The following is a 27,817-nucleotide window of genomic DNA, read 5'->3' as shown; positions in this document are numbered from 1 at the left end:
CTCCACATTCTCACCAGCCTTTGGTGTTGTCAATGTTCTGCACTTTAGCCATTCTGATAGGTGTATAGTGGTAACTCATTGTTTTAATCTGCATTTCCCTGATGACATATGATGTGGAGCATCTTTTCATATGCTTATTTGCCATCTGTATGTCTTCTTTGTTGAGGTGCCTGTTAAGATCTTTGGCCCTTTTTTTTTTTTTTTTTTTTTTTTTGCGGTACACAGGCCTCTCACTGTTGTGGCCTCTCCAGTTGCAGAGCACAGGCTCCGGATGCACAGGCTCAGTGGCCATGGCTCACGGGCCCAGCTGCTCCGTGTCTCTGGCCCATTTTTTAATTGTTTGCTCTCTTATTGTTGAGTTTTAAGAATTCTTTGTATATTTTAGATAAAAGTCTTTTATCAGATATATATTTTTTGAAAATATTTTATCCCAGTCTGTGACTTGTCTTTTCAGTCTCATGACAGTGTCATTTGCAGAGGAAAATTTTTTTAATTTTAATGAAATCCAACTTATTGATTCTTTCTTTCATGAATCATACATCTTGTGTTGGATCTAAAAGCCATCACCAAACCGAAGGTCACCTAGATTTTCTCAAGTTGTCTTCTAGGAGTTTTATAGTTTTACATTTTACATTTAAGTCTGTGATCCATTTTGAGTTAACTTTTGTGAGGGGAGTAATTTCTGTGTCTAGATTCATTTTTTTGCATGTCGATGTTCAGTTTATTCCAGCACCATTTGTTGAAGAGACTGTCTTTGCTTCATTATATTTCCTCTGCTTCTTTGTCAAAGAACAGTTGACTGTATTTATGGGGGTCTACTTCTGGGCTTTCTATTTTATTCCATTCACCAATTTAAAAAAATTGTTTTTCACCAATACCACAATGTCTTGATTACTGTATCTTTATATTATATTATGTCTTGAAGTTGGGTAATGTCACAGTTCTCCAACTTTGTTCTTCAATATTGTGTTAATTATTCTGGGTCTTTTGCCTCTCCATATAAACTTTAGAATGAATTTGTTGATATCCGCAACAAAATAACTTGCTGGGATTTTAATTGGAATTGCATTAATCCATAGGCAAGTTGGGAAGAACTGACATCTTGGCAGTGTTGAGTCTTCCTATCCATGGACATGGACTATCTCTCCGTTTATTTAGTTATTTATATTCTTTCATCAGAATTTTGCAGTTTTCTTCATATGAATCTTGCACATGTTTTGTTACCTAAGTATTTAATTGGGGGGTGCTAATGTAAATTGTATTCTGTTTTTAATTTCAAAGTCTACTTTTTCATTGCTGATATATAGTACAGCAATTGACTTTTGTATATTAACCTTGTCTCCAACGACCTTACTATAATCACTTATTAATTCCAGGAGAGTTTTTTTGGCAGTTCTTTCAGATTTTCTACATACACAATCATGTCATCTGTGAATAATGATGATTTTACTTCTTCCTTCCTAATCTGTATACCTTTTATTTCCTTTCCTTGTCTTACTGCGTTAAGCAGGACTTCCAGTATGATGTTGAAAAGCAGTGGTGAAAGGAGACATCCTTGCCTTGTTCCTGATCTTACTGGGAAAGCTTCAAGTTTCTAACTTATGTTAGCCATAGGTCTTGTGTATATTTCTTTATCAAGTTGAGGAAGTTCTTTATTCCTAGTTTACTGAGAATTTTTCGTCATGAATGAGTGTTGGAGTTTGCCAAATGCTTTTTCTGCATCTGTTGGTATGCTCTTGTGATATTTCTTTTTCCGTCTGTTTATATGATAGGTTGCATTAATTGATTTTTGACTGTTGAATCAGCCTTGCATACATGGGATGCATCCACTTGTCATGGAATATAATTATTTTTATACATTGTTGGATTTGATTTGCTAATATTTTGTTGAATATTTTTACATCTATGTTCATGAGAGATATTGGTCTGTAATTTTTTTGTAATGTCTTTGTTTAGTTTTGGTATTAGGTTAGTGCTGACCTCAGAGACTGAGGAAGAGATTATTTCCTCTACTTTTATCTTCTGAAAGATAATGTAGAGAACTGGTATAGTTTTTTCCTTTAATGTTTCGTAGAATTCACCAGTGAACCCATCTGAACCTGGTACTTTCTGTTTTGTAAGGTTATTAATTATTGATGCAATTTCTTTCGTGGATATAGACCTATTCATATGTCTATTTCTTCTTGTGTGAATTTTGACAGATTCTGTCTTTCAAAGAATTGGTCCATTTCCTCTAAGTTATCAAATTTGTAGGCATATAACTGTCCATAAGATTTCTTTATTATCCTTTGAATTTCCATGGAATGGGTACTGTTGTCCCCTCTTTTATTTCCAGTAATAGCAATATGTGTCCTCTCTTTTTTTCTTGATTAGTCTGGCTAGGGACTTATTGCTTTTTTTGGTTTTTTCAAAGAACCAGCTGTGGTTTTGTTGATTTTCTATCTTGATTTCTTGTTTTCAATTTCAAATCTAATTTTTATTATCTCTCTTCTTCTGCTTACCCCGGAATTTATTTGTTCTTCTTTTTCTAGTTTCTTAAGGTAGGAGCTTAGACAATTGATTTTAGATAAAATATGCATTCAATGTTATAAATTCCCCTCATCTCACAAATATTGATAAGTTATGATTTCATTTTCATTTAGTTCAAAATATTTTAAAATTACTTGAGATTTCTTCTTTGACACATGTGTTATTTACAGGTGTGTTGTTTAGTTTCCAAGTATTTCAGGATTTTCCAGATATCTTTCTGTTGTTGATTTCTGATTTGATTTCATTATGATCTGAGAGCAGACATTTTATGATTTCTAGTCTTTTAAACTTTTTAATGCCTGTTTTATGGCCTGGAATATTTGCTATCTTGGTGAATGTTTGTGTGAGTTTGAGAAGAGTGTGTATTTTTGCTGTTGTTGGATAAAGTAGCATAGAGGTCCATTATATCCAGTTGATGGATGGTATTGTTGAGTTCAACTATGTCTTTACTAATTTTCTGCCTGCTGGATTTGTCCATTTCTGATAGAGGGGTGTTGAGATCTCCAACTATAATAGCGGATTCATCTGTTTTTGTTACAGTTCTATCAATTTTTGCCTCCCATAGTTTGACACTCTCTTGTTAGACACATACACATTAAGATTTATGTCTTCTTAGAGAAATAACCCCTTTATCATTATGTAATGTTCCTATCTCTGATAACTTTCCTTGCTGTAAAGTCAAAAACAACCTAATTGAATCCTCTGCTTAAGGTTCCACAAGGCTGCAATCAAGTAGTTGGCTGGGCCCCATTTTTCATCTGAAGCCCAGGGTCTTCTTTCAGGCCCGTTGAGTTTATAGGCAGAATTCTGTTCCTTACAGCAATAGGTCTGAGAGCCTCAGCTCCTAGAGACCATCCCTCTCCAAAGGAAGTTCACAGCTAGCTTTTTGCCTCTTCAAGGCCAGTAGGAGAGCATCTCTAACTTCAGGGAAGTCCTGGACCCTCTTTTAAGTCAGGCCCACCCAGGATGCTTTTATTTTATTTTATTTTATTTTGGTTATCTTTTTCTTTGTGTACAACATGATGATTTGATGTACATATACATTGTGAGATGATTACCACAATCACATTAATTAGCATATCCATGATCTCGCATAGTTACCTGATGTGTGTGGTGAGAATACTAAGACATACTCTCTTTGCAAATTTCAAGTAAATAATACAATATTATTAATTATAGTCACCGTGCTCTATGTTAGGTCTCTAGAACTTATTTATCTTATAATTGAAGGCTTTTACCCTTTGGCCAGCAACTCCTCATTTCCTCAACTCCCTAGCCCTTTGTAACCACCATTCCATTCTCATTCTCTCTTAAATTCCACATATAAGTGAGATCATACAGTATTTGACTTCCTCTGTCTGGCTTATTTCACTTAGCATGGTATCCTCCAAGTTCATCTATGCTATAGCAAATGGCAGGATTTCCTTCTTTCTCATGGCTGAAGTAATCTCTTGTTTAATTAACTCAAACACAGTTGATTAAGGGCATTAATTAATTCTGAAGGTTTTTTTTTTTTTTACCTTTTTCATATACTATTCATTAAAATCAAATTACAGGTCTTCTCCACACTCAAGAGGAGGGGATCATGTAGGGCCAGGCCTGTTAGGGTTCACCTTAGAATTCTATCTGCCACAGAAATCTTGCATATTGACTTGCATATTTAATTTATTGTCTGGTGCCTTGACTTGGTGTTGTCATAAATACCTAAAATTCAATATGATCAAAACTGAGCTCTTGATCTTCTTCTTTGAAGACGTCCCCTATCTTGAGTATCATTTCAAAAGATAATTTCAAGTTTTTTCACTTCTTTCCATCTCTACTGCTGTTACTCTGATCCAAGTCATCATCATTATCCATATTTGTAGACTACAACAGCCCCCTTCCTGGTTGATTTCTTTATTTCTCAGATCATGACTCACATGGCAGCAAAAGTGATTTTTTTATAACAAAGTGAATCAGTTATACATATTCATATGTTCCCATATCTCTTCCCTCTTGCGTCTCCCTCCCTCCCACTCTCCTTATCCCACCCCTCTAGGTGGTCACAAAGCACCAAGCTGATCTCCCTGTGCTATGCGGCAGCTTCCCACTAGCTATCTATTTTACATTTGGTAGTGTATATATGTCCATGACACTCTCTCACTTTGTCACAGCTTACCCTTCCCCCTCCCCATATCCTCAAGTCCATTCTCTAGTAGGTCTGTGTCTTTATTCCTGTCTTACCCCTAGGAAAAGTGATCTTAATACATAGATCTAATCCTTTCTCTCCTCTGATTATAAACACTCTATAGTTATCTGTTGCTTTTTAGAATTGCCCTTATGGACCTGATAGGCCCTTGCCTATCTTTCCAAGATCACCTTAGGCCACTTTCTTTTATTCATTGAGTTCCAGCCATACTGTCTTCTTTCAGTGCCTAGAACATGTTAAGTTCTTTTCTCTTTCAGAGTATTTTCACATGTGATTCACTCTATGGGGAACTCTCTCCCTTTACCAGCACAATTTTGCATGAGACTGGATCCTTCCTGTCATTCAGATCTGCTTAAACATCACCTCCTCAAAGATGCATTCTCTGATCAACACGTCTAAAGAAGTTCTGCTGGTCCTTATACCAATATTCAATATGTTGACCCTTGCTTTTAGTATTTGTCACACTTCTTAATCATGTTTGTTTTTCTTGGCTCACTTTTGTGTCCTAGTATTTAAACAGTGCCTGTCAAATAACAGATCATCACAACATATTTCATGAATGACTGAAGTGTTGCTATTATCAAAAAAAGGGGCTAGAGTAATTCAAAGAAGCCTTTATGGGAGAAGCTGGGCTCTTTTTTATACATGGATGTATAACTTTTAAAAAACATTTTTATTTATTATTTTTGGCTTCGTTGCTCCACGTGGGCTTTCTCTAGTTGCAACGAGCGGGGGCTTCTCTTTGTTGCCATCTGCAGGCTTCTCATTGTGGTGGCTTCTCTTGTTGCGGATCATGGGCTCTAGGCGCTCCGGCTGGACTCCAGGTGCTTTGGCTTCAGTAGTTGTGGTTCGTGGGCTCTAGAGCACAGGCTCAGCAGTTGTGCAAGGGCTTAGTTGCTCCATGGTATGTAGGATCTTCCCGGCCAGGGATCAAACCCTTGTCCCCTGCATTGGCAGATGGATTCTTAACCACTGCACCACCAAAGAAGTAGGATGGAGAGTCAGAAAGGAAGAAAGTCCCAGACAGATGGAGTAAAGAGCAAAAACAAATTGATGGATGTAGAGATTAGCGTGGAATGCTCAGGAATCAGTAGACAGAGAGAAGGCTTCACATTGGGGAACAGCAGGAAATTAGGTTGCAAAGGTATAGTTACCACCTTATGAAGAGCCTAGTAGACAGACCTTCCACTATAGGTTATTACATGATATTGAATATAGTTTCCTGTGCTATATAGTAGGTCCTTGTTGGTCATCTATTTTATGTATACTAATGTGCATATTTTAAGGAAAGGAAAAACATTGAATAAGCAATATTTAAGAAAGATTAGTGAGGCAGCATTATTTGTATTGAATTGAAGAGATTATCTGGAGATAAGTTGTTTATCCAGAAGTATTTTTGTTCATTTACGCAGCACATATTGATATCCCATTCACTATGTCTAAGGCAGTGTGTTTGGCATGAGGGTACCATGAGTATCACTTCAAAGTTGAGTCCTAAAAAACAAAGACCAGCTTGAGGTTGGTGGAGGGTCTGAAAAAAAGAAGAAAATATTCATGTGCCCAGGGACAAAAGAGAATGCAGTTAGTTCTTAGGAATTTATATAGTTCAGCCTGCCTTGGGAGTAGAGTTTGAGTAGAGGTATGAGTGATAAAACTAAAAAAGTGGTGTAGAGCTAGATAAGGATGGGCCTTTTTAGTCATTACACTTGACCCTTGAACAATAGGAGGGTTAGGGGTGCCAACCCCCGCACAGTCAAAAATCTGCATACTGCTATCGCTGACTCAAAAGTAAAGGAATTGATGAATGATTCACCCAACGGCAGGAAGCTGAAACCATTTGGATAAAATCAGGACTGAAACTCTACTTCTTTTGATTCCACATATTGGGATCTCTAATCAAACAAACTTTCCCCCACACTTTGTTAATTAAGATCTGTAAAATGAAAATACAGGTACTATATTTATTGACAAAAATCTGCTTGTAAATGGACCTGTGCAGTTCAAACCTTTGTTGTTCAAGGGTCAATCATATAAGAAACTTGGGCCTGTTAAAAAATGTGAGGAGTGGTAGAATACGCAGTCAGCATTTAGAAAAAAGGGACCAGAACAGGTGAGTTATTAGAACTGGAAGCATGGATTAAGCTTTCATCTTTGCAGAAATTAGATCATTTCATGGGGGATGGAGCAGAGAAAAGAGAGTAGAACTCCAGGAAAGAAAAAGAGAAGTGGGTGAGATCATTGAAGCTTGAAAAAAGATCACAGTAAGGGCCAGAGATGTGAGACGTTTCAGAATGGTCAACAGATCATGGCATGAAGAGGTCAGGAACTCAGAGGATATATTTTGCAGCGGCAAGAAGGAAATAACTTGTAACCCTAAAAAAGGCATTTTCTCTGTGGTTGCTTGAATGCCCAGTTAACAGCTAATCAGAATATTTCAGTGTCGATGTACACTTTTGTGAGTTCCTAAGATATGTGGGTAAATAATGTAAAAGTATTTGTCAGTGCTGGAAAATGGAATGTTTTCTTAAGACAAGTAGTCCCTTATAGCTTACTTAGGTTTTCAGTTTATTTAGTCAGCTCCGACTTTTGGTAACTAACTAATAAAAAAGTAAATTAGCTTATTTTGAGCAAATTTTAATAAATTTCATAATTTTGGCATCACTCTATGTAAGTGTTATTTGAAGTGTACACTTAAGTTTAGTGGAAATCATGCAATTTAAAGACAGATAAACCTGAGTTTGGATAATGACTCTACCTGTTGTGAGTCACGTGAACTTTCATATTTTGGTGTTTACTTCCCTAAATTGTCTCTAGACAGCATCCACATTTTAGAGCTTGATATTTTAGTGTTAGGCTTTACCTGTTGACTTTCCACCATGATAGAAGAGAATTTAGTCCTTTTTCCTTCATCTTACCACACATATTCATATTTGTCCTTCCCAACCCTTCTGTCCTCCCAATAGTGATAGTATTTTGTTTAGACACATATTCAGTGTTTTTGTCATCAGGACTCTGTAAATGTTAGCCATAGCTTAGCCATGCAGTTTAATCTGTTTTTTTTTCCTTTCCTACATTTTCTGTTTTTCTGAAGTTAATAGTATCTTGCTCTTTCATTTGTCTCATGTTCTAAATTTTTGTCACTGATTCAGGCAAACTCTTCATCATTGTTTAAATATTCTGTCAGGATGTTCAGACAGATCAGCTAGACCAGCTTTCTGAAAAGTTTCTCCCATGCCTCTGTCCTACTCCAGTTTGAACTGCTCACCCTCTAAACCTGTACACAGCTTTCATCTTTTCATTACTGACCAGAAATTTCTCTTATGTCATCCCTCTCCTTTTCTGGGCCTACTGTTTCCTGTATCCTATTTCTTCCTCTTATTTTATTACCTTGGTTTGTGCTTTTGGGGAGGTGAATTTTTTGAAAATTTATCTGAAACTTTTTTTTACCCACACCTTTGATAGAATTTGGTAGCATTTAATAATATTTTAAGTGAAAATAATTTTCCTTGAGAATTTTGAAGTCATTCTAGCTCCATTGCCTTATTCTAATTCCACTGTTGCTACTGACAAGTCTGATGTGATTCTGATTCTTGATCCTCTGGATGTGATCTGGTTGTGATCCATTTGTTTCTCTCTGGCAACACATAGAATCTTTTATTTATTCCTAGTGTTCTGAAATGTCTATACAATGTCCCTTGGTGTGTTTATTTCATACCCATTGTGCTAAGTACTCAGTAATCCCCTTATATCTGGAAACTCATGTCCTTCAGTTCCCTGAGATTTTCTTGAATTATATCACCAATGATCTCCTTCCTTTTCTCTTCTCAGTTCTTGCTGCCTGGAATTCCTCTGTTATTCAGATTTTGAATCTCTTAGATTAATCCAATTTTCTGGCTTTTTTTTTCTTGTCCAGTTTTCCATCTTTTTGTTCTTCTGCTTTACCTTCTGAGAAGTCATCTTAATGTATCTTCTGACCTGTATGTTGAGTTTTCAGTTTGGTTATGTTTTTCATTTGCAAGAGCTTTCTTTTTTTTTTTGCTCTCTGATTTCCTTTTTTTTAATTAAATATAGGGTCCTGTGCCATTTGATGGAATCAATTTTTTTGTCTCTCTAAAGATGTAAATTACAGTTCTTTTGAAATTTTTGTTTGTTTAGTTTAGTTAGTTATTTTCCTATTCTTTGCTCTGCTTCTCTTCAGGTTATCTATTGCTTTCTCTCTTGCCTTCCCTCTTCTGGGGAACCTAGTGTACCTTTCCTGGGTTTTATAACACAGAGTATCTTGCTTCTTGTTAGTATCTATGGAAACCCTTTGATTTCAGCATTCTTGATCTTTTAAGTTGGTTATCACTCCTCTGCCTGCATTTATCTTCTAAAACATTTTATTCTTTCTCTCTCTCTCTCTAGTAATCATCTCTTATATCTTTGCAAGTTTTTTTTTCCTCTAGTGTCTTTGCTTTTGTTTTAAAGGAGATTGAGGAAGGAATACAATAAGTCCCCTACATACGAACAAGTTCCATTCCAAGAACACGTTCATAAGTCCAATTTGTTCATAAGTCCAACAAAGTACCTAGGCACCCAACTAACACAATTGGCTATATAGTACTGTACTGTAATAGGTTTATAATACTTTTCACACAAATAATACATAAAAAACAAACAAAAAATAAAGAAAACATTTTTAATCTTACAGTACAGTACCTTGAAAAGTACAGTAGTACAGCACAACAGCTGGCATACAGGGGCTAGCATTGAGTGAACAGGCAAGAAGAGTTACTGAGTGGAGGAGGGAGAGGAGGTGGGAGATGGTAGAGCTGAAGGATCGTTAGCAATAGGAGATGGAGGGCAAGATGCAGTTTCACTCATGCCTGATGTTGATGGCACAGGTTCTGGTTCCTTGCTGGATTCAATTCTATCTACCCTCTTGAAAAAACGATCTGGTGATGTCTGGGTAGTAGCACTTTTTTTCTCATCATAGATGACATGGTAGCACTGGATTGCATTCTGAGTGGCTGCTGCAACCTTTGTGTATCATTCTACATTTGGGTCCTATCCTCAAAAACTAACAGTGCTTCCTCAAATAAAGAAAATCCCGTTGCCATTTCCTGCGTTGTGAATCTCTTTGGTTTTTCAGTTACTTCTTCCTCTTGTCTCTTTCTGTCCTTTCTCTGGGCCTCCAATTCCATCAGATTTTCATTAGTAAGCTCCTCGTGTTGCACAGCAACAGTACTGTACAGTAAAGCACACAAAAGCACAACCACTTGTAGAGGATGGACGCATGTGACAATGTACACCAGACGCGTGAACTAACTTACATGATTGGACATGCAAATGCACGTTTGCATTTTTCAAAGTTCGCACCTTGAAGGTTTGTATGTAGGGGACTTACATGAGTTCATGAGTTCAGTCTGTCCCTTTACTAGATTTAACTAGACATACTCTTCATTGATTAGTTAACTAAATTAATTTAGATTAACCAATACAATAATAGCATTAAAAGCATCACTAATTATTCATAATTTTGTAGTATCCTTCAGGCTCACAATTCTTTTTTTATATATTTTGTTGTATTTTCTGACATTCTTATGGGATGTTAATCTTCAGAGTTATATATTATTCCTACTTTGCTTTGTTTGCATCATTTCAGCCTTCTCAATATAGCTATACTTATTTCAATGACTACCTTCTGGCAGTTACTTTGATGTTTTAATATGAGCACTGTTTTGCAGTATGTTCTTTGAAAATGCCTTAAGAGCTTACTCTTTGATTTTTGTCAGTAGATATTTTTGCAAGTTTAATTTATTTTTCGTTTTTAAACCAAGATTTGTAGATTAGCACCTTTTCTGTTTTACTTCATGTTGTTTCTCTACTAAATGGTTGCAGGCGAAGCACAGATGGACTAGAATGTGAAACAAGAACAAAGAGATGGGGCATGTAGTAAAATTTAATAAATATTTGCATGAGATTGCTTGAAGCCAGCTTTGAGTGCTTGGCTCACAAACTTTGCTATCCCTAAGAAACAAATCATATTTATTTTAAAATATACACATATTTCTAGTGTTTTATAGAGGTTTAGGTTAGCCTCAGAATTTTGCTATTTTATGTAAAGTAATGTCATCCTTTCTACAAGAGACATTATACAATGGCAGCATACCAGATGTCTAGATAATATATAATGAAGGGGAAAAATCAATCTTCTAAATAGTTATTGACTGTCTAGCTAATCATTAATAGAAATAACTAACCAACATATCTGGCATAAGAAAGCAAGATACTCTATAAATATTACACCCTTACAAGGGTTTTATTGTTACTGTGATAAGCAGAAAAGGGAATATAGAAATAATGTAATATATAGGTAACAACATAGAAAAGATATTTTATCCAGGTAACAGCAAGTAACATAGTAATAATAAAACAATCTATGTTTTATTGTCTCATCATAAAAATACTAATTTGAAAATATATCAGGACAGTTTGTTGAATATAAAGCAATGCCAAACTTTTTGTCTAAGTTATTTGTCACAGGAATTTGTCATTCTAGAAGTCGTCTTAACTATTGGACATTAATTAAGTACAGATACTGCTATTTTATTGTAAAAAGTAACATTGCAAAACCAATTTGATCCATTCTGTTTTATGTTGTAGCTAACATTCTAATTTGAACTACTGCTTACTCAGAAGAACTGCAAAGATCAAAATGACTTCCTAACATTCTGTTTCCTCTTTTTTTTTGGGGGGGTGGGGGCGGCTGCTCCGTGCAGCTTGTAGGATCTTAGTTCCTTGACCAGGGATCGAACCCAGGCCCCAGACAGTAAGAGCGTGGAGTCCTAACCACTGGACCGCCAGGGACGTCCTTGCCTGTTGCCTCTTCAGTGCTGCCAGCTTGTTCTTGTTTGTTGTTGGTTTGTTTTGTTTTTTTTTTACTAGTGACACAACCTCCACCAATCATAAGGAGGGCCAGAACACAATTCTACCCATGACTGGGGCGGGGGGGGGGGTGAACTGCAATGTTTAGCAAACTGCATGTTCCAGCAGTTTTATAGCTTGCCCTCTTCACTTAAGAAGGTATCGTGATATTTTTCTGTGATTTTAATGATTCATCTTCAATGTCAGTGTTATATCTACATAATAGTTCATTATTTTGTTTATTTTCTGAGGTCTTTTGGAAGTAAATATATTGCTATGAAGCTTTTAACATTCTCTGGCTTTCTCTCTGTCTGTCTCTGTTACTCACTCACTCCTACATTATCCTATTTTTGAATCATGTCACTTTTTTCAGCTATAATGCCCCACCAAACTCACTAGATTTTGTAATTCCTTTATATATTGGTCTATCTCCCTGAAAAACAACTTCTTCCTTTACTTGATATGAAAAACTCATATCCTGCTATCACTGAAACCGAAAACAAAAATTTAAATTAGCATATATTGCTTGTTTACATAGTACTCAAAGTACTTGATTATTATTTAAGATTCAAGGGTGTGTGAATGATATTTGTATATGTTAGAACTATTTTGACTTACTGTGCACTACAGTAAAACACATATCCTTTTTCTCTTTTGACACTTCAAACTCATGGTTGGAATAAAAAAATTTTCATCTTCCGGTTCCTCTCCCCAAAATCCTTTAGTCCTTTTTGATCTTCTCTTAATAATTTCACTTTGGTGTAGTCATCTTTTCTGGTCTCTTCTTTTTCCACTTTTGGGGGGACCATATTTCATAGTTAACCTTCATGCCTGCTATTTCTTAAATCCTTGCCCTATGTTTACTTATTAAACTAACTGTTCATTTACTGTCTTCCATGTAATAAGATCCTGTCTTAGTTTCTTAATTGCATGTTCTTTATGACAAGTTTCCCACTTCATAATCCTTTCTTTCAAATTTTTATAAAGAAGATATTTCTATTACCCTGCTGTTTGGACTGAAGGAAATCCCTCAGGCTCTAACCTGTAACCTGTTTTATTCTCCCACTTTATCTGTGAATGCCCTCACGTTTAGCTATTATTTTTATGGTGCTGATGCTTATAACATTACCCATCCGTTCAATCACGCTCTACTTCTGAGCCCTGCATTTAAAGAAAAGCATTAACAAACACAAATATGTCTGGAGGAGGATGGTTAAATTGATTGAATACTCCTAAACCATGTCCCATAAGGAATGGCTGAAGGAATTGTGCATATTTATTGTTTATCTGGGAGTAAAAAGATTAAGGATAGACAGGATAATTGTTTTCAATAATTGGAAAGTCTGTCATGTGAAGGAGAGAACAGATTTGTTATGAGTTGTTCTAGAAGACTCTACTAAAACCAACTTGTGCAAGTTGTGAAGAGCTAGGTTCAGCTGTTCTCTGATGAGGATCAGAGATTAAACCTTACTCCCTTTGGCTTTGCTTACAGTGTCTGGCACTGAGCCTTAGTCATATTCCAGCCTAATGGATGTTTATTGATTGGGTTGAATTGGCTTGAATTGAAAGAATAAACCTTCTAACAGGAAAAACAGACTGCCTTTTGAAGTAAAAATACCCTATCTTTCAACAAATATTTATTGATTAACTACAGTGTAGCTGCCCCTGTGCTGGACATCTGGAATGTAAAGATATTAACATTTTAATATTATAGACAACCTCTATAGGCCAGGTATTCTTCTAAATATCTTTTATGTATCAACATTTCACAACGTTGACCTCACATGGTAAACACTTTTATTCTCCCCAATTTAGATGTGAGGAAACCGAGGTACATAGGGGTTACATAATAAGCCATGTGACTAAAGTAGTCAGTCATCAAGCTGTGATTTGAACCTGGCAATCAGGCTCCAGAATCTTCATTCTTAACCACTATGATAAACTGCCTCCAGTAATGAAAGACAAGAGGATGTGCGTGAATGGAAGGACAGAAGGATTTTCGGATTGGAATAGAATCCAGTCCAATCCCTGCCCTGGGGATTCCTGGCCAGCAGCTGTCCTCTTCCCAAATGCCTGTGGTCTTCTTTACCTTCCGTCCTGTCTCCACACTGCCTCTGAGTGATCCTCCCACAGTGCAAACCTGATCCTTCCACTCCCTTCAAACCTGCCGTCGGTCCCCTGGTGTCCACAGGACAAATGTCACCCTAGGTTGACGCTGAGGCCCTCTGTGGTCTGTGTCCACCTCCACCTCTCACCTCACCTCCCACTGAACTCTGCATCAGACCATGTGGTTATGTGAGCCAGTCCTGCAGATTTCTTGACTGGGGAGATAACAGAGTTATTGTGAGAATTAAATTAAATAATCAATATAAAATGCTCAGAATAGAGCCTACAATGTATAACTGCTCAATAAATGTTAGCACTGTTCTTTTCATTTATTTCTGATTATCTTGCTGAAATTGTTTCATCCAAAATATAGCTTATTTCTAAGTTCTCTCACTGTACTTACAACTGCTTTGTAGTACACTGAAAAATAAAGGAACTTTATTAGGAACTCCTAATTCACAAATTCAGAGGCAGAGTGAGTACCTTCAGGGCCTAGTCAGAGCTGTTCCTCTGTTTCTCTGCAGGTTTCTCAGCTTTGCCTTCCTCTGTGCTGCCTTGTTTTTTAGGCTGGCTTCCATCAGGGCTGCCAGAAGACTTCCAGCAACAGCAGGAACTGTGTGCTTCCTTATTCACAGTCACTGAGAAAGAAAATATCACATCTCATGACCATCCATCCAGAGCGCTAAGTTTGGTTCTGATTAAACGGCCTCCAAAACAGTCACCGTGGCCAGACAAAGCCTGGTTCAGTGGGTTGAATGGTGACCCCATTAGTTTGTGCCCCCCACCCTCACCCCTGTATTGCCCCTCCCCCCTCCCCACTGGTAACCACTAGTTTGTTCTCTGTATCTGTGAGCCTGCTTCTTTTTTGTTATATTCACTAGTTTGCTGTAGTTTTTAGACTCCACGTATAAGTGATATTATATAGTATTTGTCTTTCTCTGTCTGACTTATTTCACTTAACATAATACCCTCCAAGTCCATCCATGTTGCTGCAAAAATATTTCATTTTTTTTAGTGGCTGAGTAGTATTCCATTGTGTGTATGTATACACAAACACACACACACACACACACACCCCGCATCTTCTTTATCTGTTGATGGACTCTTAGGTTGTGGAAGCCATCTTTTATTTAACACGTCTTGGGTTATATTATTAACTACTATGGTAACTAAAACTCAGTCATTTCATTTGACTTGCTGACCATCCTCTCCCTTATCCAATTTGTAGTTATCACTTATCTCATTTGACATAATCCCTCACTGATAACTCCTTCAAGTCATCTTAGAAATGATCACTCAAATTGCCATTTCCTTGTTTCAGGACTCCAAAAAACTTTTTAAGGACTCCCTCTATCTTCATAGGACCCTTTAATGAAATAGAATTGGATGGTGTATTTACCTTATGTTTTCCTGAATGTGATCCTGGTGATTCCTGACTGACATATAAATACATGCTACAGATTCTTGTGACTGTGCTTAAACAAATGTAAAAATAACACTATTTCTGTATCATCCATATTTAACACTTAGACATCTTTAGAGTGGGGAACAAGTAAAAATGAGAAATGAGATGAACAATCCATTCAACAATAATCTGTATGGGTATTTTTATTTTTCCCCTTTTTAATACAGACAAATATTTGCAAGGGCCTTTGGTTTTAGTCTTGTGCAGTCTTTAAAGACAGACTATTGTTGCAAAAACCAAACTAAAACAAAAAACTCTACACTGAACACTAGAATATAAAATATGAGTTTAAAACTTTTTCTTCTAAAACAAAGAATATAAGGGCAAAGCCTTGTTAAAAACCTTAATTAAAATTAAAGTTTAATTACAACAGCTAAAAGTAGAAGGTACCTGTTAAACAAATTACACAGGAAATCAAAGCAACAAAATTCATAAGGAAGCACCTACAAATTAGTGTCTAGTGAAGGAATATGTTTCTATGTTCTGTATGACAAAACACGTTGAACAATGGAGCTATTACAGGAATAGACCATGAAGTACTGGGCCTGAGAAACCATGTGAAAACTATTTGAAAAGATCAGTATTATTGTACCCATTCACAGTAATTTCGCAAACTGTCTTCCTTTAAAATTACTTTGTAATAGTAATGTACTATATTAGTTTTCTTTGCTGCTGTAACAAATCATAGCAAATTTAGTGGCTTAAATAGCACAAATGCATTGTCTTACAGTTCTGTGGGTGGAAAGTTTGACACAGGCTAATTAATACTGAACACAGAAATTGATAAAATACCAATAAGTTTAATTATTTAATAATTAATAATAAATATATTTTTTAAATGATTGAAATTAAATAGAAAATCTCAAACATGACCAGGGTGAGGAAACCCTGTTCAATGAGTATTTAAAGCATGCTAAAGTTCTTGTGAAAACTGTAAACTTTACTAGAAAAATTTATTGTTAAGGAGGTAGTTTTAAAAAAAAATTTAAAGTGCTGCTTAGCTAACAGAAAGAAAATTTGTAGATTCAAAGAAAGCAGAAAGAGGAACAGAGAGGATTCGAAAATTTTAGGGAAACTAAAGAAGAAGGAGAAAACCCATTTTAAAAACAAACAAGAGACATAAATTTATGATAATTTAAATTACAAAATATTTAGAACTGGATGACAATGAAAATACTAATGTGAAAATATGTGATATGCCAAAAAAGTAGTTTTGGAGGAAATTAGTGGGCTTACATAAATGTGCGTTATAAAAAAGATCTAATATACATGAATTAATTTTCAATTCAAAAACTTTGGGAAAAAAAACAACAGATGTCCCTAAAGAAAAAAAGTAGAATGAAGAAAGAAATGAAGGTAAGAGAAGAAATAGAGAACAAGAAACAATAGAGAGGAATTACAATATACTTTTAAATAAAACAGACAATTCTCTAACAAGAATGTTCAAAGAAAGTAAGAGAAAAGGCACAAATACATGTATTGAGAATGAAAAGGGGGCTATATTTACAGCTATGAAAGATATCTTTAAAATCATAAGAAAATCCTCTGAATAACTCTGTGCTTATAAATTTGGACATTAAAAGGAAATGAGGACTTCCGGGTAAGATGGCGGAAGAGTAAGACGCGGAGATCATCGTCCTCCCCACGGATACACCAGAAATACAGCTACACGTGGAACAACTCCTACAGAACACCTACTGAACGCTGGCAGAAGACCCCAGACCTCCCAAAAGGCAAGAAACTCCCCACATACCTGGGTAGGGCAAAGCGGAGAGATTCCCGCACAGAGGATCGGTGCCGAGCGGCACTCACCAGCCCGAGAGGCTTGTCTGCTCACCCCGGCGGCGCTGGAAGCTGAGGCTCGGGCTTCGGTCAGAGCGCAGGGAGAGGACTGGGGCTGGCGGCGAGAACTCAGCCGGAAGGGGGCTAATGAGCCACAGCTAGCCGGCAGGGAGTCCGGGAAAACTCTGGAGCTGCCGAAGAGGCAAGAGACTTTTTCTTCCCTCTTGGTTTCCTGGTGCGCGAGGAGAGGGGATTAAGAGCGCTGCTTAAAGGGGCTCCACAGACGGGCGCGAGTCACGACTGAAAGCACGGAGCCCAGTGACGGGCGTGGGACGCTGGGGCTGCTGCTGCCGCCGCCAAGAAGCCTGTGTGCGAGCGCAGGTCACTGCCCACACCGCCCTTCCGGGAGCCTGTGCAGCCCGCCACTGCTGGGGTCCCGGGATCCAGGGGCGGCTTCCCTGGGAGAACGCACGGCGCGCCTCGGGCTGGTGCAACGTCACGCCGAACTCTGCCGCTGCAGGCTCTCCCCGCACTCCGTGCCCCTCCCTCCCGCCCGGCCCGAGTGAGCCAGAGTCCCCGAAGAGGCTGCTCCTTTAACCCTGTCCTGTCTGAGCGAAGAACAGACGCCCTCCGGCGACCTACACGCAGAGGCGGGGCCAAATCCAAAGCTGAGACCCAGGAGCTGTGAGAACAAAGAAGAGAAAGGGAAACCTCTCCCAGCAGCCTCAGAAGCAGCGGATTAAAGCTCCACAATCAACTTGATGTACCCTGCATCTGTGGAATACATGAATGGACAACAAATCATCCCAAATTGAGGAGCCCGGAGTCAGTGCTGTGCCTCTGAGGTGGGAGAGCCAACTTCAGGACACTGGTCCACAAGAGACCTCCCAGCTCCACATAATATCAAACGGCAAAAATCTTCCAGAGATCTCCATCTCAACACCAGCACCCAGCTTCACTCAACGACCAGCAAGCTACAGTGCTGGACACCCTATGCCAAACAACTAGCAAGACAGGAACACAATGCCACCCATTAGCAGAGAGGTGGCCTAAAATCATAAAAAGTCCGCAGACACGCCAAAACACACCACCAGACATGGACCTGCCCACCAGAAAGACAAGATCCAGCCTCACCCACCAGAACACAGGCACTAGTCCCCTCCACCAGGAAGCCTACACAACCCACTAAACCAACCTTAGCCACTGGGGACAGACACCAAAAACAACGGGAACTACGAACCGGCAGCCTGCAAAAAGGAGACCCCAAACACAGTAACATAAGCAAAATGAGAAGACAGAAAAACACACAGCAGGAGAAGGAGCAAGATAAAAACCCACCAGATCTAACAAATGAAGAGGTAATAGGCAGTCTACCTGAAAAAGAATTCAGAATAATGATGGTAAAGATGATCCAAGATTCTATTTCCCAGATCCAAAATCTTGGAAATAGAATAGACAAAATGCAAGAAACAGTTAACAAGGACCTAGTAAAACTAAAGATGAATCAAGCATCAATTAAAAACACAATAAATGAAATAAAAAATACTCTAGATGGGATCAATAGAGAATAACTGAGGCAGAAGAACGGATAAGTGAGGTGGAAGATAAAATAGTGGAAATAACTGCTGCAGAGCAAAATAAAGAAAAAAGAATGAAAAGAACAGAGGACAGTCTCAGAGACCTCTGGGACAACATTAAACACACCAACATTCGAATTATAGGGGTTCCAGAAGAAGAAGAGAAAAAGAAAGGGACTGAGAAAATATTTGAAGAGATTATAGTTGAAAACTTCCCTAATATGGGAAAGGAAATAGTTAATCAAGTCCAGGAGGCACAGAGAGTCCCATACAGAATAAATCCAAGGAGAAATATGCCAAGACACATATTAATCAAACTGTCAAAAATTAAACACAAAGAAATCATATTAAAAGCAGCAAGGGAAAAACAACAAATAACACACAAGGGAATCCCCATCAGGATAACAGCTGATCTCTCAGCAGAAACTCTACAAGCCAGAAGGGAGTGGCAGGACATAATTAAAGTGATGAAGGAGAAAAACCTGCAACCAAGATTACTCTACCCAGCAAGGATCTCATTCAGATTTGATGGAGAAATTAAAACGTTTACAGACAAGCAAAAGCTGAGAGAGTTCAGCACCACCAAACCAGCTTTACAACAAATGCTAAAGGAACTTCTCTAGGCAGGAAACACAACAGAAGGAAAAGACCTACAATAACGAACCCAAAACAATTAAGAAAATGGGAATAGGAACATACATATCAATAATTACCTTAAATGTAAATGGACTAAATGCTCCCACCAAAAGACACAGATTGGCTGAATGGATACAAAAACAAGACCCATATATATGCTGTCTACAAGAGACCCACTTCAGACCTAGAGACACATACAGACTGAAAGTAGGGGGATGGAAAAAGATATTCCATGCAAATGGAAACCAAAAGAAAGCTGGAGTAGCAATTCTCATATCACACAAAATAGACTTTAAAATAAAGACTACTAGAAGAGACAAAGAAGGACACTACATAATGATCAAGGGATCGATCCAAGAAGAAGATATAACAATTGTAAATATTTATGCACCCAACATAGGAGCACCTCAATACATAAGGCAAATACTAACAGCCATAAAAGGAGAAATCGACAGTAACACAATCATAGTAGGGGACTTTAACACCCCACTTTCACCAATGGACAGATCATCCAAAATGAAAATAAATAAGGAAACACAAGCTTTAAATGATACATTAAACAAGATGGACTTAATTGATATTTATAGGACATTCCATCCAAAAACAACAGAATACACATTTTTCTCAAGTGCTCATGGAACATTCTCCAGGATAGATCATATCTTGGGTCACAAATCAAGCCTTGGTAAATTTAATAAAATTGAAATTGTATCAAGTATCTTTTCCGACCACAATGCTATGAGACTAGATATCAATTACAGGAAAAGAGCTGTAAAAAATACAAACACATGGAGGCTAAACAATACACTACTTAATAACAAAGTGATCACTGAAGAAATCAAAGGGGAAATTTAAAAATACCTAGAAACAAATGACAATGGAGACACGACGACCCAAAACCTATGGGATGCAGCAAAAGCAGTTCTAAGAGGGAAGTTTATAGCAATACAATCCCACCTTAAGAAACAGGAAACATCTCGAATAAACAACCTAACGTTGCACCTAAAGCAATTAGAGAAAGAAGAACAAAAACATCCCAAAGTTAGCAGAAGGAAAGAAATCATAAAAATCAGATCAGAAATAAATGAAAAAGAAATGAAGGAAACGATAGCTAAGATCAATAAAACTAAAAGCTAGTTCTTTGAGAAGATAAACAAAATTGATAAACCATTAGCCAGACTCATCAAGAAAAAAAGGGAGAAGACTCAAAACAATAGAATTAGAAATGAAAAAGGAGAAGTAACAACTGACACTGCAGAAATACAAAAGATCATGAGAGATTACTACAAGCAACTCTATGCCAATAAAATGGACAACCTGGAAGAAATGGACAAATTCTTAGAAATGCACAAGCTGCCAAGACTGAATCAGAAAGAAATAGAAAATATGAACAGACCAATCACAAGCACTGAAATTGAAACTGTGATAAAAAATCTTCCAACAAACAAAAGCTCAGGACCAGATGGCTTCACAGGTGAATTCTATCAAGCATTTAGAGAAGAGCTAACACCTATCCTTCTCAAACTCTTCCAAAATATAGCAGAGGGAGGAACACTCCCAAACTCATTCTACGAGGCCACCATCACCTTGATACCAAAACCAGACAAGGATGTCACAAAGAAAACTACAGGCCAATATCACTGATGAACATAGATGCAAAAATCCTCAACAAAATACTAGCAAACAGAATCCAACAGCACATTAAAAGGATCATACACCATGATCAAGTGGGGTTTATTCTAGGAATGCAAGGATTCTTCAATATACGCAAATCAATCAACGTGATACACCATATTAACAAATTGAAGGAGAAAAACCATATGATCATCTCAGTAGATGCAGAGAAAGCTTTCGACAAAATTCAACACCCATTTATGATAAAAACCCTGCAGAAAGTAGGCATAGAGGGAACTTTCCTCAACATCATAAAGGCCATATATGACAAACCCACAGCCAGCGTCGTCCTCAATGGTGAAAAACTGAAACCATTTCCACTAAGATCAGGAACAAGACAAGTTTGCCCACTCTCACCACTCTTATTCAACCTAGTTTTGGAAGTTTTAGCCAGAGCAATCAGAGAAGAAAAAGAAATAAAAGGAATCCAAATCGGAAAAGAAGAAGTAAAGCTGTCACTGTTTGCAGATGACATGATACTATACATAGAGAATCCTAAAGATGCTACCAGAAAACTACTAGAGCTAATCAATGAATTTGGTAAAGTTGCCGGATACAAAATTAATGCACAGAAATCTCTGGCATTCCTATATACTAGTGATGAAAAATCTGAAAGTGAAATCAAGGAAACACTCCCATTTACCATTGCAACAAAAAGAATAAAATATCTAGGAATAAACCTACCTAAGGAGACAAAAGACCTGTATGCAGAAAATTATAAGACACTGATGAAAGAAATTAAAGATGATACAAATAGATGGAGAGATGTACCATGTTCTTGGATTGGAAGAATCAACATTGTGAAAATGACTCTACTACCCAAAGCAATCTACAGATTCAGTGCAATCCCTATCAAACTACCACTGGCATTTTTCACAGAACTAGAGCAAAAAATTTCACAATTTGTATGGAAACACAAAAGACCCCGAATAGCCAAAGCAATCTTGAGAACGAAAAAGGGAGCTGGAGGAATCAGGCTCCCTGACTTCAGACTATACTAGAAAGCTACAGTAATCAAGACAGTATGGTACTGGCACAAAAACAGAAAGATAGATCAATGGAACAGGATAGAAAGCCCAGAGATAAACCCACGGACATATAGTCACCTTATCTTTGATAAAGGAGGCAGGAATGTACAGTGGAGAAAGGACAGTCTCTTCAATAAGTGGTGCTGGGAAAACTGGATAGGGACATGTAAAATATGAGATTAGATCACTCCCTAACACCATACACAAAAATAAGCTCAAAATGGATTAAAGACCTAAATGTAAGGCCAGACACTATCAAACTCTTAGAGGAAAACATAGGCAGAACACTCTATGACATAAATCACAGCAAGATCCTTTTTGACCCACCTCCTAGAGAAATGGAAATAAAGACAAAAATAAACACATGGGACCTAATGAAACTTAAAAGCTTTTGCACAGCAAAGGAAACCATAAACAAGACCAAAAGACAACCCTCAGAATGGGAGAAAATATTTGCAAATGAAGCAACTGACAAAGGATTAATCTCCAAAATTTATAAGCAGCTCATGCAGCTCAATAACAAAAAAACAAACAACCCAATCCAAAAATGGGCAGAAGACCTAAATAGACATTTCTCCACAGAAGATATACAGACTGCCAACAAACACATGAAAGGATGCTCAACATCTTTGCTCATTAGAGAAATGCAAATCAAAACTACAATGAGATATCATCTCACACCAGTCAGAATGGCCATCATCAAAAAATCTAGAAACAATAAATGCTGGAGAGGTTATGGAAAAAAAGGAACACTCTTGCACTGCTGGTGGGAATGTGAATTGGTACAGCCACTATGGAGAACGGTATGGAGGTTCCTTAAAAAACTACAAATAGTGCTACCATATGACCCAGCAATCCCACTACTAGGCATATACCCTGAGAAAACCATAATTCAAAAAGAGACATGTACCAAAATGTTCATAGCAGCCCTATTTACAATAGCCCAGAGATGGAAACAACCTAAGTGTCCATCATCAGATGAATGGATAAAGAAGGTGTGGCACATATATACAATGGAATATTACTCAGCCATAAAAAGAAATGAAATTGAGCTATTTGTAATGAGGTGGATGGACCTAGAGTCTGTCATACAGAGTGAAGTAAGTCAGAAAGAGAAAGACAAATACTGTATGCTGACACATATATATGGAATTTAAGAAAAAAAAATGTCATGAAGAACATAGGGGTAAGACAGGAATAAAGACACAGACCTACTAGAGAATGGACTTGAGGATATGGGGAGGGGGAAGGGTAAGCTGTGACAAAGTGAAAAAGCGGCATGGACATATATACACTACCAAACGTAAGGTAGATAGCTAGTGGGAAGCAGCCGCATAGCACAGGGAGATCAGCTTGGTGCTTTGTGACCGCCTGGAGGGGTGGGATAGGGAGGGTGGGAGGGAGACGCAAAAGGGAGGGGATATGCGAACATATGTATATGTATAACTGATTAAATTTGTTATAAAGCAAAAAATAAAAAATAAAAAAAATAAAAAATAAGGAAATGATAGTTGTCTAGGCAATATAATTGTCTAAAGGTGACTCAAAGTAAAATGAATAAACAACCATTAATAAAATCAAATCAGTAATCAGATTCATTTTCCATTCCTCAAAGATAGGCCCATATGTTTGTACAAACATATATAGGAACTTGCTATATAACAAAATCAGCATTAAAAATCAATAGTAAAATAGTAAGCTGTTATTATCATGTGAAATGAATTGCCTACAACACACACAAAAGTACACTCCAGGTGGATTCAAATTCTAATTATGAAGAGTAGAACTTGTAAACCTTTGGAAGGAGATATGAAAGAATAATTGCGTTATTTGAAGGTAAGGAATATTATCTTAGAAAACTCCTCAAGAGCACAAACTGAGCTTGATGTTGTCCATCTCCACCGTCCCCTCCCTGTGCTGTGGTTGAGGAAGCTCATGGGAATGTGCTACATAAAAAAGCTCTCTGGTCCTCAGGCTGTCAGTCTGGTTTGCCAAATGGATCACTGGCAGGAAGTCTCAGGATAGGAGGAAGTTGAGGATGGTGTAGTTATTCTTCTGGTTCCCATAACACCTGGCTACAGTGTATTGTCCGTGTCCTTGTACAATAGGCCACAGCTCCCCCTCAGCCCTCCCCCACCTCCAGCCCCCTCTCGAGGCTCAGGAATAATAGCTCTACTTCCTGTCTTCACTTCTAGGAGTGGTTGCTGTTCCTTGCCCTTGAGGACTGCTCTACACCTTGTTGGTTTCCCCAAACCCCGAACACATCTTTGTAAATTGTCCCTTATTAGACTCTCCACAACTTCATGATTTTGAATACATCACGTGTTTTCTTTCAAGACTCTAGATGATAAATCAACAAGGAAAAGAATGATAAAAATTGATTTTAAACTTCTGCATAATAAAACAATCACAGCACCAGCAAAGGAGGGAGGGAGGGAGGAAGGAAAGAAGTTGCAGACAGGAAGATTTTTGCAACACATAACTGATGAAGAATTTCCATCCAATGAGAAAAGAAACAAGAAAAATGGAAAGGGCTATAAACAGGAAATTCATAGAAGAGGGAACTATTGGGTTGGCCAAAAGTTTCGTTCAGTTAGTGAATACGTTGTTCAATCAAGTTCTTCGTGAAAATGAAAAATGTGTCTTTTATTATTAGTTAAAACTGAATGAACTTTTTGGCCAACCGATAGATTAGCAAAAAGACAAAGTGAAACAAAAACTCAGGGTATTTTAATTTTCCATCCCTACACAACTTTGGAGCTTCATCACATCTTCTCCAGCCTCCTGGGCAGCTGGGGGTTGAGAAAAGGCTGGGAAATAGGCACCTGAGGCCGTCAGGGCAGAGTCCTCTGTCTTCAAGCTTGCCTGGGAGTGACAGCAATGGGGCAATGACTGGAGGGGTTACAGAGGGAGAAGTCATTGCGTAAAGAGGTTCAGGATAAGACCCAGGCTCCGGAGGGTGATGCAGCTGCGTTTCACAGCAGCACAGAAGAGAGGGAGACAAGAGTGAGGACTCTTATTCATCAGAGGTCATCAGGGATGTGGACGGGGCCAGTGATAGTGAACTTGGCGAGGGGCAGGTAGTAATTGAGGGAGTTTGTCCCCGATGGTCTGTGCTTGGAAAAGCCATGGAGAACCGGGCAGCTGCTATGGGAGAGGCAGGAAGCAAGGACTGTGAGGTCCTGCGGAGGCTGAGGGCAGAGACAGGTGGTCCCTTGACTCTGGGCTTTTTCAACACCAAACTGCAGAATGAGGTCCAAGCTGGCCTTTCTAAAATTCCATAACTCCCTCCTTAAAATCATAGGCTGCTGCCAAACTGGACAGCTCACAATTTCCTCTTACATAACTTGCCTCCATCTTGTAATCTTTCACTAGACTGAAGTCCCAAAATGCTTCTGTTGGTAACCATGGTTATTTGAAAGAATAATTTTTAAAGTGTTGGAAAAGAGATAACGGAGCAAAATAATTATTTTTATATTTTTGTATTTATTAGGGACAAATCCATAGGATATGCAAAGAAAAAGAAATATGTACTTTTAAAAAAAGTCATATAGACCCTTTCAGTATTTTAATAGTCTGTATTTCTCCATTCAAAATTTAGGACTAAGGATTTACAAATACAACTAGAAAATTCATTACCTGTATTTTGTTATTGGAGCTCCAAATTCAATTCAGTGCAACCCATTGTTGGGTACCTGCTAGGTACAAGGTATTGTGCGTATGAGCGGGCAGAGGAAGGATTGTACAAAACAGGAAGACTTTGACCATGGAAATTGTATAATGCTGGTACCTAAAATAGCATTATTCCAAGTAATTTCCATCTCCAGTAGTCTGCACTTTTTCCGCAGGCATGGAGGTAGATGTATGATCTCCAAATAGGTGTGTTTTCCCATCACAGCTGACCTTCAGGTTTGCTTAAAGCAATACTGCCTCTCCTAGCGCCTCACCTCTGTTTAATGAGAGCCATTTCCGAATGCCAACGTTGGGTTAATGGACTGAGATGGGAGAAAATCAAACGTATCTCTCCGTTTTACACCAGATTGCCTTTCTGCCTTGTGGCTTTAATCGCTCAGTTCTACTCACATCTGCCATAATAACAATTACGGGTTTTCTACCGACTTCTTACCCAGGAGGGTATGTCAGAGTACAGCAACATCTCCTGAAGAAAGGAAGGGCAGATTCTTAATCTTTTTCCAGCATCGTAGGTGATAATTTTCCTCTGCAAACCCCCAAGGAGTACTTCTTTTGGCTTTCACACCCACCATTCCCACAGGTCTTTGGCTCTGTTCTGATTTACGATTTTCCTTCTATCCTCTTTCATCTGGGTTAAGTTTTAATTATGTAGACAGATTGTCAAAGTCTCTTTTTTCTTGTAAACAACTATTTCTTTGTTAGTAGTAGATTTTGTTTAACTGGTTTTCTCCTATCTGAATCTTCTTGTGGACTCAGGAATTGTGTCTGTTCATTGTTTAACTGCAGCATCAACAGAAGAGAAAGCTGGCTTCCCTTCGGAGTTTTCCGTGAGGGATTCAATCTTGGAACACCTCAAATTGCAAATCTCCCTCGGGAACTGTTCTTTGTTGCATATGTTTGGAAAGCCCATAATATTTCAGTTTTGAATCAATATAAGAGCAGAGTATCACCCACCCAGTAAGCAGTATGATAATACTCTCAGTTCTTCTACTTATTTAAAAACTTCCTCTACTACCCAAATCAAGAAAGTGCTTGAAATCCTCAAAAGCACTTGTGAAAACATTAACTGTTGTCTCTTCATCAAGGGACTCAGAGAAGTGAATTCGAGAAAGCTCCTCAGGTAGTGCTGACAACCACTGCTCTTACTCTGGGACCTTCCGTGTATAATTAAAATATGAAGGAAAAAATGTATTTATAATAGGTCTTTTCACTGTTGTTTTGCATAAATACTTTTACCCATTTGGTGGATTTCTTTTTTCTGATCACGAGATCATGCTGCCACATCCACATCTAATTCTGACCTCATAGGTTACCTTTGAAGCCCGACATCTGCATGAACATTGATTTTGCCAAGCATAGCTAAATATTATCCTTTCACCAGCCTAGCAATCTCCCACAGCATTTTTTTTGTTGTTGTTGTTGTTGTTGTACGCGGGCCTCTCACTGCTGTGGCCTCTCCCGTTGCGGAGCACAGGCTCCGGACACACAGGCTCCGCGGCCATGGCTCGCGGGCCCAGCCGCTGCGCGGCATGTGGGATCTTCCGGGATAGGGGCACGAACCCGTGTCCCCTGCATCGGCAGGCCGACTCTCAACCACTGCGCCACCAGGGAAGCCCTCCCACAGCATTTTTAAACTTTTACCTGGCACCTCACCAAACGCCTCTTAAAAAGGCTAAATCCATATTCTTTCAGAAGTTTTTGAGGCATCTTTGAAGAGAAAGGAGAGAGAATTTTTAGACACAGCAGTGTATGTAATGTCCTCGCAGTGAGAAACCATTTATTCAGCTCATTCCAAGGCGGGGGGTGTGGTCCGTGGCCAAGGAACAGAGCTAAGGTCTTTGACCAGCCTTAGACACAAAGCCATGACCTTGGCCTCATTAGCTGGGCTGCTAACTATGTGAGCTCACCATGCAACCTACTGCATATTTGCACAGCTGTTCATAGGGAGCAGGGTTTCTTAACTTGGGTTGCAGTAAGTGTCTGTAAACATACTGATTTTTTTTTTTTTTTTTTTTTTTTTTGCGGTACACGGGCCTCTCACTGTTGTGGCCTCTCCCGTTGCGGAGCACAGACTCCGGACGCACAGGCTCAGCAGCCATGGCTCACGGGCCCAGCCGCTCCGCGGCATGTGGGATCTTCCCGGATTGGGGCATGAACCCGTGTCCCCTGCATCGGCAGGCGGACTCTTAACCACTGCGCCACCAGGGAAGCCCAACATACTAATTTTTGACTC

General features: G+C 38.4%; 1 protein-coding gene and 1 long non-coding RNA gene across 2 annotated transcripts in view; both read left to right on the top strand.

The window, feature by feature from the left end:
* CHST9 (carbohydrate sulfotransferase 9) overlaps positions 1-27,817 on the top strand; it is a 243,896-nt gene that overhangs the window by 15,802 nt on the left and 200,277 nt on the right. The gene's annotated exons all lie outside the window — the stretch shown is intronic.
* Positions 23,260-27,817, top strand: part of LOC308627332 — a 336,433-nt gene continuing 331,875 nt past the window's right edge. Inside the window, exon 1 of the long non-coding RNA XR_014017393.1 lies at positions 23,260-23,401. This is a non-coding gene — a long non-coding RNA (uncharacterized lncRNA). The remainder of the gene's footprint in view (positions 23,402-27,817) is intronic.

This window comes from Mesoplodon bidens, assembly GCF_964165515.1.
Source record: "Mesoplodon bidens genome assembly, chromosome: 13".
NCBI classification, from domain to species: Eukaryota; Metazoa; Chordata; class Mammalia; order Artiodactyla; family Ziphiidae; genus Mesoplodon; species Mesoplodon bidens.
Note: the sequence above shows the minus strand (reverse complement) of the source record. Positions and strands in the feature narration are given on the sequence as shown.